The sequence below is a fragment of the Musa acuminata genome, unplaced genomic scaffold (assembly GCF_036884655.1).
Source record: "Musa acuminata AAA Group cultivar baxijiao unplaced genomic scaffold, Cavendish_Baxijiao_AAA HiC_scaffold_785, whole genome shotgun sequence".
Classification (NCBI taxonomy): Eukaryota; Viridiplantae; Streptophyta; class Magnoliopsida; order Zingiberales; family Musaceae; genus Musa; species Musa acuminata.
This window is the reverse complement of record NW_027021014.1, coordinates 15,001-30,419: the sequence shown is the minus strand read 5'-3', so window position 1 is coordinate 30,419 and position 15,419 is coordinate 15,001. Positions and strand designations below refer to the sequence as shown.

At 36.2% G+C, this 15,419-nt stretch overlaps 1 non-coding gene and 2 pseudogenes across 1 annotated transcript; all 3 read right to left on the bottom strand.

Moving 5' to 3' along the window:
* Positions 1–2,276: 2,276 nt before the first annotated feature.
* On the bottom strand, positions 2,277–5,497 carry LOC135664028 (DNA-directed RNA polymerase subunit beta''-like; annotated as a pseudogene).
* A 641-nt stretch (positions 5,498–6,138) lies between these two features.
* LOC135664027 (DNA-directed RNA polymerase subunit beta-like) lies at positions 6,139–10,492 on the bottom strand (annotated as a pseudogene).
* Positions 10,493–14,838: 4,346 nt separating this feature from the next.
* TRNAD-GUC (transfer RNA aspartic acid (anticodon GUC)) lies at positions 14,839–14,912 on the bottom strand. Its single transcript has one exon. It is a non-coding gene; the product is annotated as a tRNA-Asp (tRNA).
* Positions 14,913–15,419: the final 507 nt, after the last annotated feature.

Below are 15,419 nucleotides of genomic sequence, written 5' to 3'. Positions count from 1 at the left end.
AAAATAATTCTCTATGGTGTAACAAAATATCTCTCATTTCCAAATCGAATAGATTCTTTCTTTTGATTCCAAATAAATGTTCTTGTCTTGCCTTGAACGGTGCACTAATTTTTTGAATCCGGTACCAACGGGTATAATCCCACCAGAACAACGTTCTCTTTCAGGCCTTTCAACCAATCAATACGACCTCGTAGAGCAGCTTTTGCTAAAACTCGAGCGGTTTCTTGAAAACTTGCTTCGGATATGAAACTTTGAGTATTCAAAGATGCCCTCGTTATTCCCAATAGGATTGCCCGATAAGAGATCGCTTCGTCCAAAGCGCGCCCCGCTCGTTCCGCTCGCAACAATCCGATTAATTCCCAGGTGAAAAAACATTAGACATTCCATCTTCTGAAACCAACACTTTTGATGTTACTTGACGTACAATAATCTCTATATGTCTATTATGGATCTGTACCCCCTGGGATCGATAAACCTTTTGGATTTTATTAACCAAAGAGATACGACTTTGAACTATGGTTAGCTCCGCTTGAATCAAGAATCCCCAGGGGATTCCAAGAATTTTTGGTATACCTTCGTTCCAACCTTCAACTCTCCTTTCGAGGTTCATCGATATTGAATCAATAGAACGTACTTCTAAGAATTTGTTCCACTTTTGAAGACCTTGCGTTATGTCACCAGATCTCGATTTTTCATATATAATGTAACTAATGTATCTCCTTCGTAAAAGATTTCTCCATAATGGCCATGAACAGTAGCTCCTGGAGTGGCCAAATAGGGCTTAGCCGATCTTATAACTAAGGAGTCAACATGAACAATTATGATCTGACCAGATTTTTCTACGTGTGTTCGTATTTGAATAGACATACATTTTCACAAAAAAATTGTCCAAGACGAATTTTTTTAGATGTCTCTTCCCAATAATCGTGATGGAGAAAGTGCCAATTCAAATGGAATGGATTCAAAATGATGTTACTGCATGGATCGGGGTTATAAATCCTCCTATTTTCATCTATTAAACAGTATTAAGTACTTGAAGTACTTGGAAAGTCTGTTGAAAATTGTCAAGTAGCAAATATTTCTTTAACAAGATCTGATTATAAGTTATTAAATGGTAAGATGAATAGAAATTTGCTATTTTAGGTACAATAGTGCCTAAGGGACCAGCAAATCCTTAATTGGGATTATGGGATCCGATTCTTTTGTCATATTGTTATATTTTGAACCATTGAATGGGCCAATTCGAAAACAATTGGATGATGACAAAATTATCAAAGATTGGCATTCCTTATTTCGATTTAACAATGTACCAATAGTACCTTGATGTTGGGTAAGTGATTGAATCCTGGCCTTGTAAAAAAAAGGATTGATATTTGTGCGATCTAATCCATTATCGGAAATCAATCGGAACTTGCCCTATCATATCTTTTTCCGGTATACGAAATAGTGGACTTGACTAACTCAATTCTTATGAAATCTCGAATCAGATCATTTGTTCTTACCTCAACAAAGGAAGCGTGAACCTCTTCCGGAGAACCTTTTTGCTCTTGATCCAATTCAATACTAAGCAAGTCCGAACTAATTGAATACTTGTGTGAGAAATTCCTCGAATTGACTTGCCATTTCCATGAAGGATATAATTGACAACTCTAAGTTGGACATTATCCTTTTCCCGCAGGAGATCTTGAGGAAAAAGTGTTGCTAAATTTATGCCATCAGCTATTTCATATGTGACTACGGGTCGAACCAAAACAAAATACTTTTTCTTGGTAGTGTGATCCGTTGGACATAGATCCAATTTTTCCATTTTTTTGATTCCTTAGAAATTTTTTTTTCTGTTTCCGGTGGTATCAAAATGCCGCTGTGCCTGGATATCTTATCTGCCTCTCCAGGAAAATAAATATCTCCGGAAAATATTTTTAGTTCAATATTTTTTTTTTTTCTCTCCACTCGGACTAATCCGCTACTCGACTTCTTGTATTTAAAGCGAGTTGTGTATCTACTCCAATGATACTATTGTTCCGGACCATTATCAACGAAGATCCGGGTAAGATATGCACTTCTTCGAGAATGAAAAAAAACCGATCTACTTTCGTTTGGTATTTCGGACTAAATTCTTTTGGTCCTCGATACTCAATCAAATCCTCTTTTTTTATGATTGAATTGACCTCTACGGTTCCATATTTAGTAATTCTGAATTGCTTCTTCTGTATCGTGGATCATCAAAATAAGCAAGAATACTATTTCTACGTAAAATACCCTGTTTGGTATTTCGATCGAAATACCAAAACAGGGTATTAGTTCTTTCTCTCGTTCTTGATTGTATTGTAATGGGATGATGAATCTATTTCTTCGCTTTTTCGCCAAGAAATAAGAATTCCCTTGGATAATAGAAGGATATATGAAATTCAAATGACCATTAGACATCGTTTGATCAGGTCTTATTGAATAGTCAATAATTTTCTTATCTTTTTTACCAGAAGTATCCAACAATTTATGTCTTATTCGACCATTAGTCATTGATAGGTCAGAGATATATCTTTCTCGACAGAAAAAGAATAAACATTCATTTGATCTTGATCCTTGTGGAGCGAAAAAGACACTATACTGGATCTGCACGGACCTCCCGCTAATATCCATAAATGACTCGTTTTTGATAATAGATGAACATTACCATATGTATATTCAGGTGCATGGTGGACATCGGTACTCCAGTGCATTTCTCCCTCTGATTCAGAATAAATATGTTTTCGTACCTTCTCTTTAAAATGAAAAGTGGACGTTCCAGCACGAATCTCAGCAATCACTTGTTCTGATTCTACATATTGATTATTTTGAACTAAAATAAAACTTTTTGGTGGAATATTACATTATGTAGAATATCCCGACTCTCAATAGTTACATACAAGTCTATAGAACATAGAAAAGCAGGATGCCCATGACGGGTACGTGTGGGATGAACCAAATCCTCATTGAATTTTATTTTTCCATTAGAAGGAGCTCGTACATGCTCGGCAGTACCGCCTGTGAATACTCCACCGGTATGAAAAAGTTCTTAATGTTAGTTGAGTTCCTGGTTCCCCAATTGATTGACCCGCAATAATACCTACAGCTTCTCCCAATTCGACCAGGTCGCCATGAGTAGGACTCCGACCATAACATAATTGGCAGATCCAAGATGTACTCCTGCAAGTAAAGGGGGTTCGAATATATATTGGTTGTGCTCGAAAGGTTATGAATCGATTGACAAGTCCAATCCCAATATCTTGATTTCGAGTGGCAAGGCATCGTAGACCGATATATATATCGTCCGCTAATACACGACCAATTAGTGTTTGGACAAAAATTTTTTCCGTCATCCCATTTCGAGGACTCACGGAAATACCTCGGATAGTGCCACAATCTGTTCTACGTACAATAATATGTTGAACTACTTCAACAAGTCTACGTGTGAGGTATCCAGCATCTGATGTTCGTACAGCAGTATCTACAACTCCTTTGCGGGCTCCATAACAGGAAATTATATATTCTGTCAAAGAAAGTCCTTCACGTAAATTGCTTTGAATGGGTAAATCAATCATTTGTCCTTGGGGATCCGACATTAATCCTCTCATACCTACTAATTGTGTATCTGAGATGCATTTCCCCTAGCTCCCGAAAAGGACATTAGATATACTGGATTAGAAGGATCAGTCATCCGAAAATTAGGATTCATTTCTTGTCTCAAATATTCACTTGTAGCATACCATATCTCAATGGATTGACGTAATTTTCTACCGCGTGTACATTCCCATAATGATGGTGTTTATCCAAAATAAAACTTTGTTGTTCAGCGTCTTGGACTAACCATCCCTTAGAAGGGATTGTTAAAAGATCATCAATTCCTAATGAAATAGATGTAGCAGTGGCTTGTTGGAAACCCAAAGTCTTTACTTGATCCAAGATATGTGATGTATATGCCATTCCGAAATGATCTATTAACCTGCTAATAAGTCGTTTCATAACAGTTCCATTTATCACTTTATTGTGAAAGACCAGATCGGCCCGTTCTGCCATAAGTACAGTACCTCTTATATTTATTCTGCTAAGTAGGATTCGACAATGGACCTGAGTTAGTGATTCGAAAACTTCCTTTCCTCAATCTCAATCTTGATTCACGCAGAAATTCAGAAATTATGATACCAGTGAAAATTGGGGAGACCCGAATTCCCATGGGCACGAACATCGCCTAATCTGATTTCTTAGTTTAGATAGCGTATGAGTAGGCTCGACAAAACCCCTGTATGGCTTCTTCTATTTCCCGATAAAAAGAAATATGACCAAGAGTAGTTCGAATGTATATACAACGGATTTCCTTTGTTACACTTCCTTCTATTAGATAGTGCCCATAAATCTCATGATAAGTACCCAAAGATTCATATTGAACTTCGATGGGAACTTCTCTTGAGCCAATGACACGTTGATCTAGTCTCCATCGGAGCCACAAAGGACTATCTAAACTAATTCGTTTCTGTTGATAAGCTCCAAGTGCATCATAGGAACTAGAAAATAGGGTTCTTTCTTTTCCGTATACCTATAGTCATTTTTTTTATTGTCAACCTTTTTATTTTGGTAGTTTCCGCAACTATATCTATATGGATTATACCTATTTGCACAAATACCTCGACGATTCCCGATCGTTAATAAATAGAGTCCGATAAGCATATCTTGAGTTGGTACGGAAATAGGATCCCCAATAGCTGGAGACAAGAGATTCATATGAGAAAACATAAGTAAACGAGCCTCCGCTTGAGCTTCCAAAGATAAAGGTACATGAACAGCCATTTGATCCCCATCAAAGTCTGCATTGAAACCCTTACAAACTAATGGATGTAAACAAATAGCGCGTCCCTCCACTAAAAAGGGTTGGAACGCCTGTATGCCTAATCTGTGCAGGGTGGGTGCTCTATTCAATAATACAGGATGCCCCCGCATAACTTCTTGAAGTATTTCCCATACAATGGGTTCTTTTTCCCGAATTTTACTTTTAGCAATTCCTATGTTAGAAGCAACATGTTGTCTGATTAGACCACGAATTACAAATGTTTGGAAAAGCTCTATTGCTATTTCTCGAGGTAATCCACACTGATGTAATGAAAGCGAAGGACCCACGACAATGACGGAACGTCCCGAATAATCGACACGTTTACCAAGCAGAGTCTCACGAAATCTTCCTCTTTGCCTTCAATTACATCTGAAAATGACTTGTAAACTTTATTATGACCATCCCTCATTGGTTGTCCACGGATCCCATTATCAAGAAGTGTATCCACGGCCTCTTGTACCAATTTCTCCTGACACATTACTAATTCCCCTGGCGTAGATCTACTTGTTGCTAATAGATCGGTAAGAGTATTATTCCGATAGATAACTCGTCTATAGAGTTCATTAATATCCGAACTCATTAGTTTACCCCCATCTATCTGAATGATTGGTCTCAACTCGGGAGGAAAGAACTGGTAATAAGCACAAAACCATCCATTCTGGTTCTACATTTGTTCGAATAAAATGTTTAGCTAATTCCATGCGTCTAACCAAAAAATCCTTTCTTCTTCTAATTTTTCTATCTTCCCATTCATTTCCAGTGGACCCCTCCTCCCCTAATTCCTTCCATTCTACTAATGAATTACCCGTAATAATTCGCAAATCTGAATCGGCTAATTGTTCTCTGATAGCACCTGCTCCTGTAGAGATTTCTCGATTTCGAAATGTCTCGAAGCCTTGGGTAGTAAAAAAAAGTGGTATGCTGTATTTCCGAGATTGGATTTCATATTCGAATAAACCTCGTAATCGTAAGAAAGTAGGTTTTTTCGCTATGGGCCTAGCAAAAGAAAAATCGAGATAGGTTCCTGTAGGATTGGATTCCCCCTTTTAAAATCGGACGTGAAGGTTTCCTTTCATCCGGCTCAAGTAGTTACCTCAAAAAGGGGATTCTTCTTATTTAAAAAGTTTGTTCGAAAAACCCTACAAACAAAGAACTACTCCTTACTCAAGTTCCCACTAAGGACCAACGATTCATTCTTCTTTTTTTACTTTCATTTTCCGAATTACTTATGACAAAATAAAAATGTAGGATTTTTGAGTAGTCTACTTCCGTCAAATGATGAATCCCCTTAAAAGAATACTTTGGGACTCGTAAGGGATTTACTTGTCTATATATCGTTCTATTCGATCCTTTAGGTCCCTACTCACCTCGATGGTTATCCCATGATGCCCCTTGAAGCATATATGCGATAGATAGACTTCTGTAACCATACTATATTTGCTTGCTTAAACGGAATCTCTCTATAAAGAAATGAATAGCTGATTCACAAAAAAGTGTTTTTTCACGAGGTATAACTAGCAATTCCTATTTATACGGAATCGACCATGGATCAATTCCCCTTGCATTTGGAAGTATTGAATACACCTATAATTCTGAGTTTCGTGTTACTTTTACTTCTCCCAAAACACATGTCAGAGCCGGGGGCACCCCAATCGGATTGAATGGGATGACAGTTTCTCAGTCCGAATCTGTAAAACGAAAATTTTGATCAAATCACACATCGCAGTATACTAGGCCTTCTAATTCCTTAAGGGGTTTATCTAAAAGATTCGCGATATAACTAGGAAGACGTTTCAAATACCACACATGAGTCACTGGACATGCGAGTTTGATGTATCCCATTTGATATCTTCGTATCCGAGAATCAACAAATTCCACCCCGCATTGTTCACAAAATTTCGGGTCTTCTTTTTCAGCTCCAATCACTCGATAATTTCCACAAGCACAAATTCCACTTTTTATGGGCCCAGAGATTCTTTCACAAAACAATCCATCTTTTTCTGGTTTATTGGTCTTATAATGAAACGTATAGGGCTTTGTCACCTCTCCAACTATCTCTCCATTAGGTAAAATTTTGTTGGACCCAAGCCTTTATTTGTTGAGGAGAAACTAGTCCAATTCGAAGTTGTTGATGTTTATACCGGTCAATCATAGAATAGAAATTCTGATTCATTCAGATCAAGCTTCCTTCCTATTAATCTGGAAGTTCTTCTCAGATACAAGGAAATGATTCAGTTCTAGAGCTAAAGATCGTAGTTCTCGAACGAGCAATCGAAAAGATTCTGGAGCATCTTCTGGGTTAGATACTCTTCCTCCAATGATCGTAGCACCAAGTACTTCTTGACGAGCTCTAATATGATCAGATTTATAAGTAAGCATCTCTTGTAAAATATGAGCAACACCAAATCCCTCTAGAGCCCAAACTTCCATTTCCCCTACTCGTTGTCCCCCTTGCTTCGCCCTTCCTCTAAGGGGTTGTTGTGTAACAAGTGCGTAATGTCCACTAGAACGTCCATGGATTTTATCATCAACTTGATGAATTAATTTTAAAATATAGGACTTTCCTATTAGAACAGGTTGTTCAAAAGGATTTCCTGTTCTTCCATCAAATATTCTGCTTTTTCCCGGATATTCGGGTTCAAATACCCATGGATTTTTTGTTTGCTTACTGGCTTCATATAATTCGGAAAACACTAGTTTTCTCGAAGCCTCTTGCTCATATCTCTCATCAAAAGGTGCTATTCTATAATGTCTCTTTAGCAGATCCCCCGCTAACCCGAGCGAGCATTCAAATATCTGTCCCACATTCATTCGTGATGGTACTCCTAATGGTTGAAGACCATATCAACAGGTGTTCCATCTTGCAAATAGGGCATATCTTGTCTAGGCAAAATTTTTGAAATGATACCCTTATTCCCATGTCTTCCAGCTACTTTATCACCTACTTTGATTTCACGTTTCTGTGAAATATATACACGAATCATTTCTGAATTATAACAGGAACCCCCCTTTTTCCGGATCCATCTCACATCAATAACGCGACCTCTTCCGCCTATAGGTAGTTTTAGAGAAGTTTCTTTTGCAGTGGATACCTGAATTCCAAGTATGGCTCGTAATAATCTATCCTCTGGAGCATACGACGATTCGTTTGCTGTCTGAGGTGTTAATTTACCTACTAAAATATCACCTGTTTCTACCCAAGATCCCAGCATCACAACTCCATTTCTGTCTAAATTGCGGAGTAAATGAGCCTCTAGATGTGGTATTTCCTTAGTGATTCTTTCAGGTCCTTGGCTTGTCACATGAGTCTGAATTTCATATTTCCGGATGTGAAAAGAAGTATAAATATCTTCATATACCAGACGTTCGCTAATTAGTACTGCGTCTTCAGAATTGTAACCCTCCATGGCATATAAGCTACTAATACGTTTTTTCCTAAAGCAAGTTCCCCCCCAACTGTAGCCGCACCGTCCGCTAAAATTTGTCCTTTTTAATGCATTTACCCCGCGGACCTGAGGTTTTTGATGCATACAAGTATTTTTGTTGGAACGTTGATAGATAACTAATGGAATACTTATACTTATAGTAGTGTCCCCATTACTTGATAAAATGATCTTGTGAGGGTCAGTATAAATGATCTTTCCCTCGTGTTCGGCTATAGCGGAAACCCCCGAATCCAGAGCCGTTTGGCGTTCCAGTCCAGTTCCATACACTAATGCACCTCTCGGACTGAGAAAGCGGAACTGCTTGGCGCTGCATATTAGAACTCATTAAAGCCCGATTCGCATCATTATGCTCGATAAAAGGAATGAGGGAAGCTCCAATAGAAAAATATTGGAAGGGAAAAATACTTCTAAGATGAATCTGTTCCCATGCAATAGTCAGGAACTCTTGACGGTATCGGGCTGGAACAACCTGTTCTTCCTGAATACCCCGATTCAAGGCCAAAGAATTTCCCGCTGCTACCATATAATATTCATCTCTATTTGGTGATAAATAAACTATCTGTGCCTCTTTTGATCTTTCAGATATTTCATAAAATGGACTCTCTATAGATCCCCAATGGCCAATCCTCACATGAATGGCTAAGGATCCAATAAGTCCAACATTGATTCCTTCGGACGTGTCAATTGGACAAATACGTCCATAGTGGCTAGGATGAATATCTCGTATCCGAAAACTAGCAGTTCGCCCCGTCAATCCTCCAGGACCCAAATAACTCAATTTTCGCCCATGAACGATTTGTGTCAATGGATTAGTTCGATCCAAAACTTGAGATAAAGGATGTAGGCCAAAAAACGATTCATAAGTGGTTGTTAATGAAGTTGAAGTACCAAATTTTGAGGAGTCGGTATCAATTTATGCCGAATTGCTCCACATATAGTTCCTCGAACCGCATTTTCTAAACGAACAAGAGCCAGTCCGAATTGATCTGTAACAGATCCGCTATAGAACGAATCCGTTTATTTTTCAAGTGATTCATATCGTCAAGTGTACCCATTCCAAATTTAATTCCGATCAAATGATCCGCAGCAGCCAATACATCTCGTGGTAATAAAAATGTATTGTTCTGAGGTATATCAAGATTCAGTCTCCGGTTCATATTTCGTCGACAATCCTTCCTAATTCACATCTTTGTTGAAAAAATTTCTTTTGTAATTCTTTACATAAAGACTCAGAAAATACCGGATCCCCGCCTACACAAGCAAATTGTTGATAAAATTCAAAATAGCAATTTCTTTTGACCCAATCTTTTTTTTCTCCTTATCATTCGGGAAAGACAAGAAAATTTCAGGGTAACAAACATTATCTAGAATTTCTCTTAGATTCGAACCATAGCTGATGATAGAATTAGAATAGATATTTTTTTGTTTCCTACTTACACGGGCCCATATCCTTGCTTTTCTATCAATTTCTAATTCCGATCTTCCTCCCCAATCTGATATTATTGTGCTGGTATAGACAGAAATTCCGTTATGGTCCAATTCTGAACGGTAGTAAATACCAGGACTTTGCAATATTTGATTGATCACAATTCTGTATATTCCATTTACTATAAAGGTTCCCAGGGAATTCATTAGGGGAATGTTTCAATAAAAACGGTTTGTTCTTGCATATCTCTACCGGTTTCCAAATTAATCCCGCGGGTACATATAATTCAGAAGAATATGTGAGTGATTCATACACAGCATCTCTTTCGTTATCAAGGGTTCTACCAATTGATATCTTTCCACAAATAATTTAAATTCAATTTCTTGATCTGTATCTTCAATTTTGGAAACTTATGAAATTCTCGTCAAGCCCTCATTAATGAACCTACAAAATCCCTCAAATTGGATCTGACTAAATCCAGTATTGTGGACATTCCCTCATTTCCATCATTCCGGAGCATCTTAATCTTAAGTTTCCTGTTTATTGAAAAATCCCATTATTAGCTCACTATTTATCGAACCATACGGATCGATCTAGCAATGATGGAATGTATATTCTGTTTACTGAATCACATGAAATTTTAGCCAACTCCATATACCATATATGTATTTCATACGTATGAACGGAAATGAGACAGAGGAATGAAGAGCATTTTCGACGCAAGTTCGAATTTGCGACAGGTACAACAGGAACAATATAGAGTTTCCCTTTTAGCATACTTAATTTTATTTGAGTTTCATTTCATGTCAAAAAAAAATTCGAATTATTTTTTTGCTAGTAGAATATATAGAATATGATTGAATTGCGTAATAGGAGTAATATTTATTAAGTGCATGCCAATATAGCTATCTACCTGTCCGCATATCACATCTTTTATCGTAATTTCACTTGTGGCAACAGAAGTCAGGTCGCACTATATCATAATTCTATTTTTTCTATTGCATATAGAAAATGAAAAAAGAAGGCACGACGATTCTCTATAGGGATATGGGATATGTACATAAGAGCGGTATCTGTGTAACAATTTCTGTTTTGAGGTTTACATATACACATATATATTGTTATAATTTATATTGTTATAATTGAAATTGAAAAAGATTGATTATTGAAAATAATTGATACTGAATTAGTCATAAATCAATTTGATTTTGTTATGCCATTAAGGAAACGCAACAATTTGAGATACAAATTGAAGAACCTTTCGCTAATTCAAAACAACAAAACAAATAGTTAATGGTTCCAATTTGCCCTGAATTTTTCAGTCTTTGACCAGAAATCTATTTTTTATCTTATTTGATCGAATTGGTTTGGCGACATGGCCAAGTGTAAGGCGGGGACTGCAAATCCTTTATCCCCAGTTCAAATCTGGGTGTCGCCTGATCAACAAAAAACTTGGGATTTCTTATTCTGCTGATTTAACTCGACGAATTCTGTCCCCGGAGAAGGAGAGGCAAAAGGATAAGCCTATCGATACTTTATTTTAGAATCTGTAGTTCTATAAAGAAAGTCAATTTTTTAAAGAAAGTCAATTTTTTCTAAAAATCCGGGCTTTGGGTGTGGCCAAACCGGTACAAATAGGGATGAAGTAAGCCTTACTTATTAATATGATTATGATTTTAATATGATTATGATTGGTTCGGACATTTATTTTATAAGTAGAATAAATAAATAGTGAAAGTAAATTCTGGGATTCAAAACTACGAAAGTAAGAGGTCGGAAATCTTGGTATCCAAAGGTTCCTAAAGGACACTCCATTTTTGCTACTAGGATTGAAGAAGAGATTGTACGAAAGACTATCAAGAATTCCTAATTATTTTACACTACCACCGTTGTGTCTACTGACTCTGTCTGGAATTCGATTGGATAGGCTGATGGGAAATCAATTTAGAAGTTGTGGAAAGGACTGAAGATACTTTGTATCCAGACTCACGAGAGTCTCTGAGTACTCAAACATTCAATCAGGATAGTTGGTCGGCTCTTATTGAGTAAAGAGTAAAAGTAAAAGTTGAAGAAACAAAAAAATTTCTTTGCCCGTGTAGGAATTTCTTTGCCCGTGTAAGATAGGGGGATTACGAAAAAAGAAAGAATGTATGTAATACTGGTGATGGTGTCTCCCCATTCTTTCACAAAAAAACAGTAAGGCTTAGATCAATAGGAAATAGAGGTATCTGATAGATAGTTATCTATCTTGATGGTATATTTTGATGTCTTTTGCTTATGAAAAAGGGTAACAACAATAGGTCTTAGTACTCCTACATGTTCCATTGGGATAGGAGTATTCCTTTGTTATTTCATTTTCCGAGAAAAGGTGTGTGTATTGTATTTATGCTTAATGCTTCCCGATTCTACCAGAAATCTTATAATCTTGTTACGAGTAGATTCATTGGATTGGTTCATCAATAGCCTTAAGTTAAGTCAGAATTCCATTTTGACTCTGCGCCATTGATTCCACTATGATTATTGATCAATAATGGAATAATTCCTTCATAGAGATAGGAGACATAATTTATATGGATATAGTAAGTCTCGCTTGGGCTGCTTTAATGGTAGTCTTTACATTTTCCCTCTCACTCGTAGTATGGGGAAGGAGTGGACTCTAGGGGTACTACTAATCGAGTAATCGATTGAGTAATTGAATTCTATCAATTGTTTAATTGATCGGTTTGCAAAGCTTTAAAAAAAGAATGTCTCTGTTTCAAATTATACTGAAATACAGTAATGAATAAGAAAATACAATAATGAATAATAACCATTCGATCAAGAATGAATGATTACTATAGTTGTATTTCGAAACCTAAATCTACGCATGATAGGAAATTTTTTCCAACGAATTCTTCCTAAATATTCTATTTTGATAAACCAGCTCTTACCAGAATTATGGATATTACAAAAAGAAAAATCTGAAATTGGTTTTTTCTTTTTTTCTTTATTTGTTTCCCTCTTTCTTTACTTTTACTGTTCTAAGAGAAGAGAAAGCCGTTCCGCTATTCTAATTATATTAGATTACGACAATACATACTTTCTATTGGAAATGACTAGTTGTTGTCCAAAGAGGTTCTACACATAATAAGATTAGATCTTTCTTCCGTTGAGCGATCCACATATCGCGCATTTCACCTTTTTTTTAGACTCCTAGAGATTTTTTATGCTTTTTTGACTCATCTCATGTCATGTTTAAGCATAAAAAATTGGGAAGGTCTACTCTATTAATCTACTTCTTTTTCAAATCTGAAGAAGTTATCATGGAATAGAACTCCGCAGATCATCTGTTAATAGATCAAGCAATGACTTCTTGAGATGGGAAATCTAAAAAAAGAAAAAGATTCTTTTCTTTGGTTTCGTTTTCTTTATCTTTTTTTTTATTTAATTTATAGTAGAATATGCCCATACTCTTTTTGTCTTGCTCCATTGATTCCTTTGATAGATCTCGGGACCTATACTATATATATATAAATTCTAAGAAAGCCAGGAATTAGAAGAGTTGGTCTTCAATTATTTTGATTGATCGAAATCCACACAAGTAAATGTAGCCAAAAAATAATAGAATTGGACTGTTATTTTGATGTACTATTTAGATATACATCTAATCTATGTACATACATATTGTATATTGACCTAGATATAGGCTTTCTCTATATAAAGCCTATATCTGTATACAGTACAACTTTCTATGAAAATCATTAATAGGATAATAAATACTATACCATACTATCTCGGCTCAGATACTACTATCTCAGATACTTATTATCTCAGATACTTATGATTCCAGACAGATCATTTCATTTAAGACTTGGAGTTTGAATCCGTTTCTTTCATTTATTCAATCATTGATAAGAACTAATAAATCAAGTTTCAGTCAAATTAATCATTTTGACTGACTGTTTTACGTAGATGATAAGTAAAAAGGCAGTAGGAACTAGAATGAACAGTGCAGTAGCAATAAATGCGAGAATATTTACTTCCATAATCTCATTGTTTTTTTACTTCGCAATAACTCGGGATCTAATCCCATAGAGATGAGAAATTTGATTCCTGTAAATTCAATGGGATGAATTGCATCCTGATGATACTGAATCGGATCAATATTATGAATAACAATATCTGATCTATCAAATCGATTCATCGTCGAGAATTGAATAGTATAACATAGGAAGATCCTTTATCCATACTAATCTGAAATGGGATTCCTGATCCAATAAAGAATCCCATTGAATTTTCATCCTTTTCCACTTTTTCTTTTCTATAAATAACCCTACCGTCTTCCTTATATACTCCTCCTTCGTTATACTTATACATACAATTATGTACATACAATTATGAGGTATTATATGACTGGTATTCTATGAATCACACACAGATCCAAAGAGTAGAAGTGAGATGGAAAAAGGACGGGTTAAGTATAAAAGATCTAATATAATTCCAACAAATTTAATAAAAAGGAACGTTGCTTGGTCTTTTCTTTTATTTGATTAGTATCTCTTTCTTCGATTGGGACTGGAAGGCATACATCAAAAATTCAGTGTGCAATTTAAATGAGAATGAGATAGATTGTTTCCAATTAGTCATTGAGGATACACAAACAAAGTCGAAGCTAAAAAGGGTTGTCGTTTACCTGACAAGTACTCTGTCGAGGTAATTATGTTAAGTTCATTATGTATTGTACAATAGAGGTAATTATGTTAAGTTCATTATGTATTGTACAATAAACGAATACAATTTGCGTATGTACTCTCGGTAAAAATAGGAGCACTCTATTCTATTTCATTTATCAAGAAAATCGAAAAAGAAAGTCAGACGAGTATCTCTTAAAATACTAAATATAGGAATACCACCGATTGTACGAATCTATATATGTTATGTCTCTCCCTTATCACTCGGCACTAGTGGAAGAAATGGAAATTCCTGTATTTGTCTGATGATAAATGCGAAATGAAAAACAAAAGAAATAAGGATCTCCACTGGGGATTAGATCTTGCCCCCTGTCTCCTTTTTCACGGAAAATAGATAAATTCATTTCTCCATTCATCGGTCGGATCCTAGTTCGGGACTGACGGGGCTCGAACCCGCAGCTTCCGCCTTGACAGGGCGGTGCTCTGACCAATTGAACTACAATCCCAGCGAGGTGTATGGTATACATATTCTTAATGGTTTCAGAAAAACATTTTCTTCGTCGCGTTGTAACAGAGACACGAATGATATACTAACTGATATCATATACACATAGAACACATAGATATGGACTATAGTGAAAGTGACACGGATTACTAGTAACCTGTGTTTATTTTATTTTATTGCCAAAAATAGATAATCAACCTTTCATTGAGAAAAAACGATTTTTCCTTTCATAATCTTTGCTTTGATTAAGTATTATGAATCTAGATCGTTAGAAAGAAAAGATCAGAACGAATGAGAAAAACATGGATAGAGAAACAAAAATGGACTCTTTCTCTTTTACGGATCAGGTATTTTTGTTTCTGGGGGACAAATTGGTTATATCATTGGTTATATCATATTCATGGAGCGGCGAATTTTTGGGCCGAGCTGGATTTGAACCAGCGTAGACATATCGCCAACGAATTTACAGTCCGTCCCCATTAACCGCTCGGGCATCGACCCAGGAAGA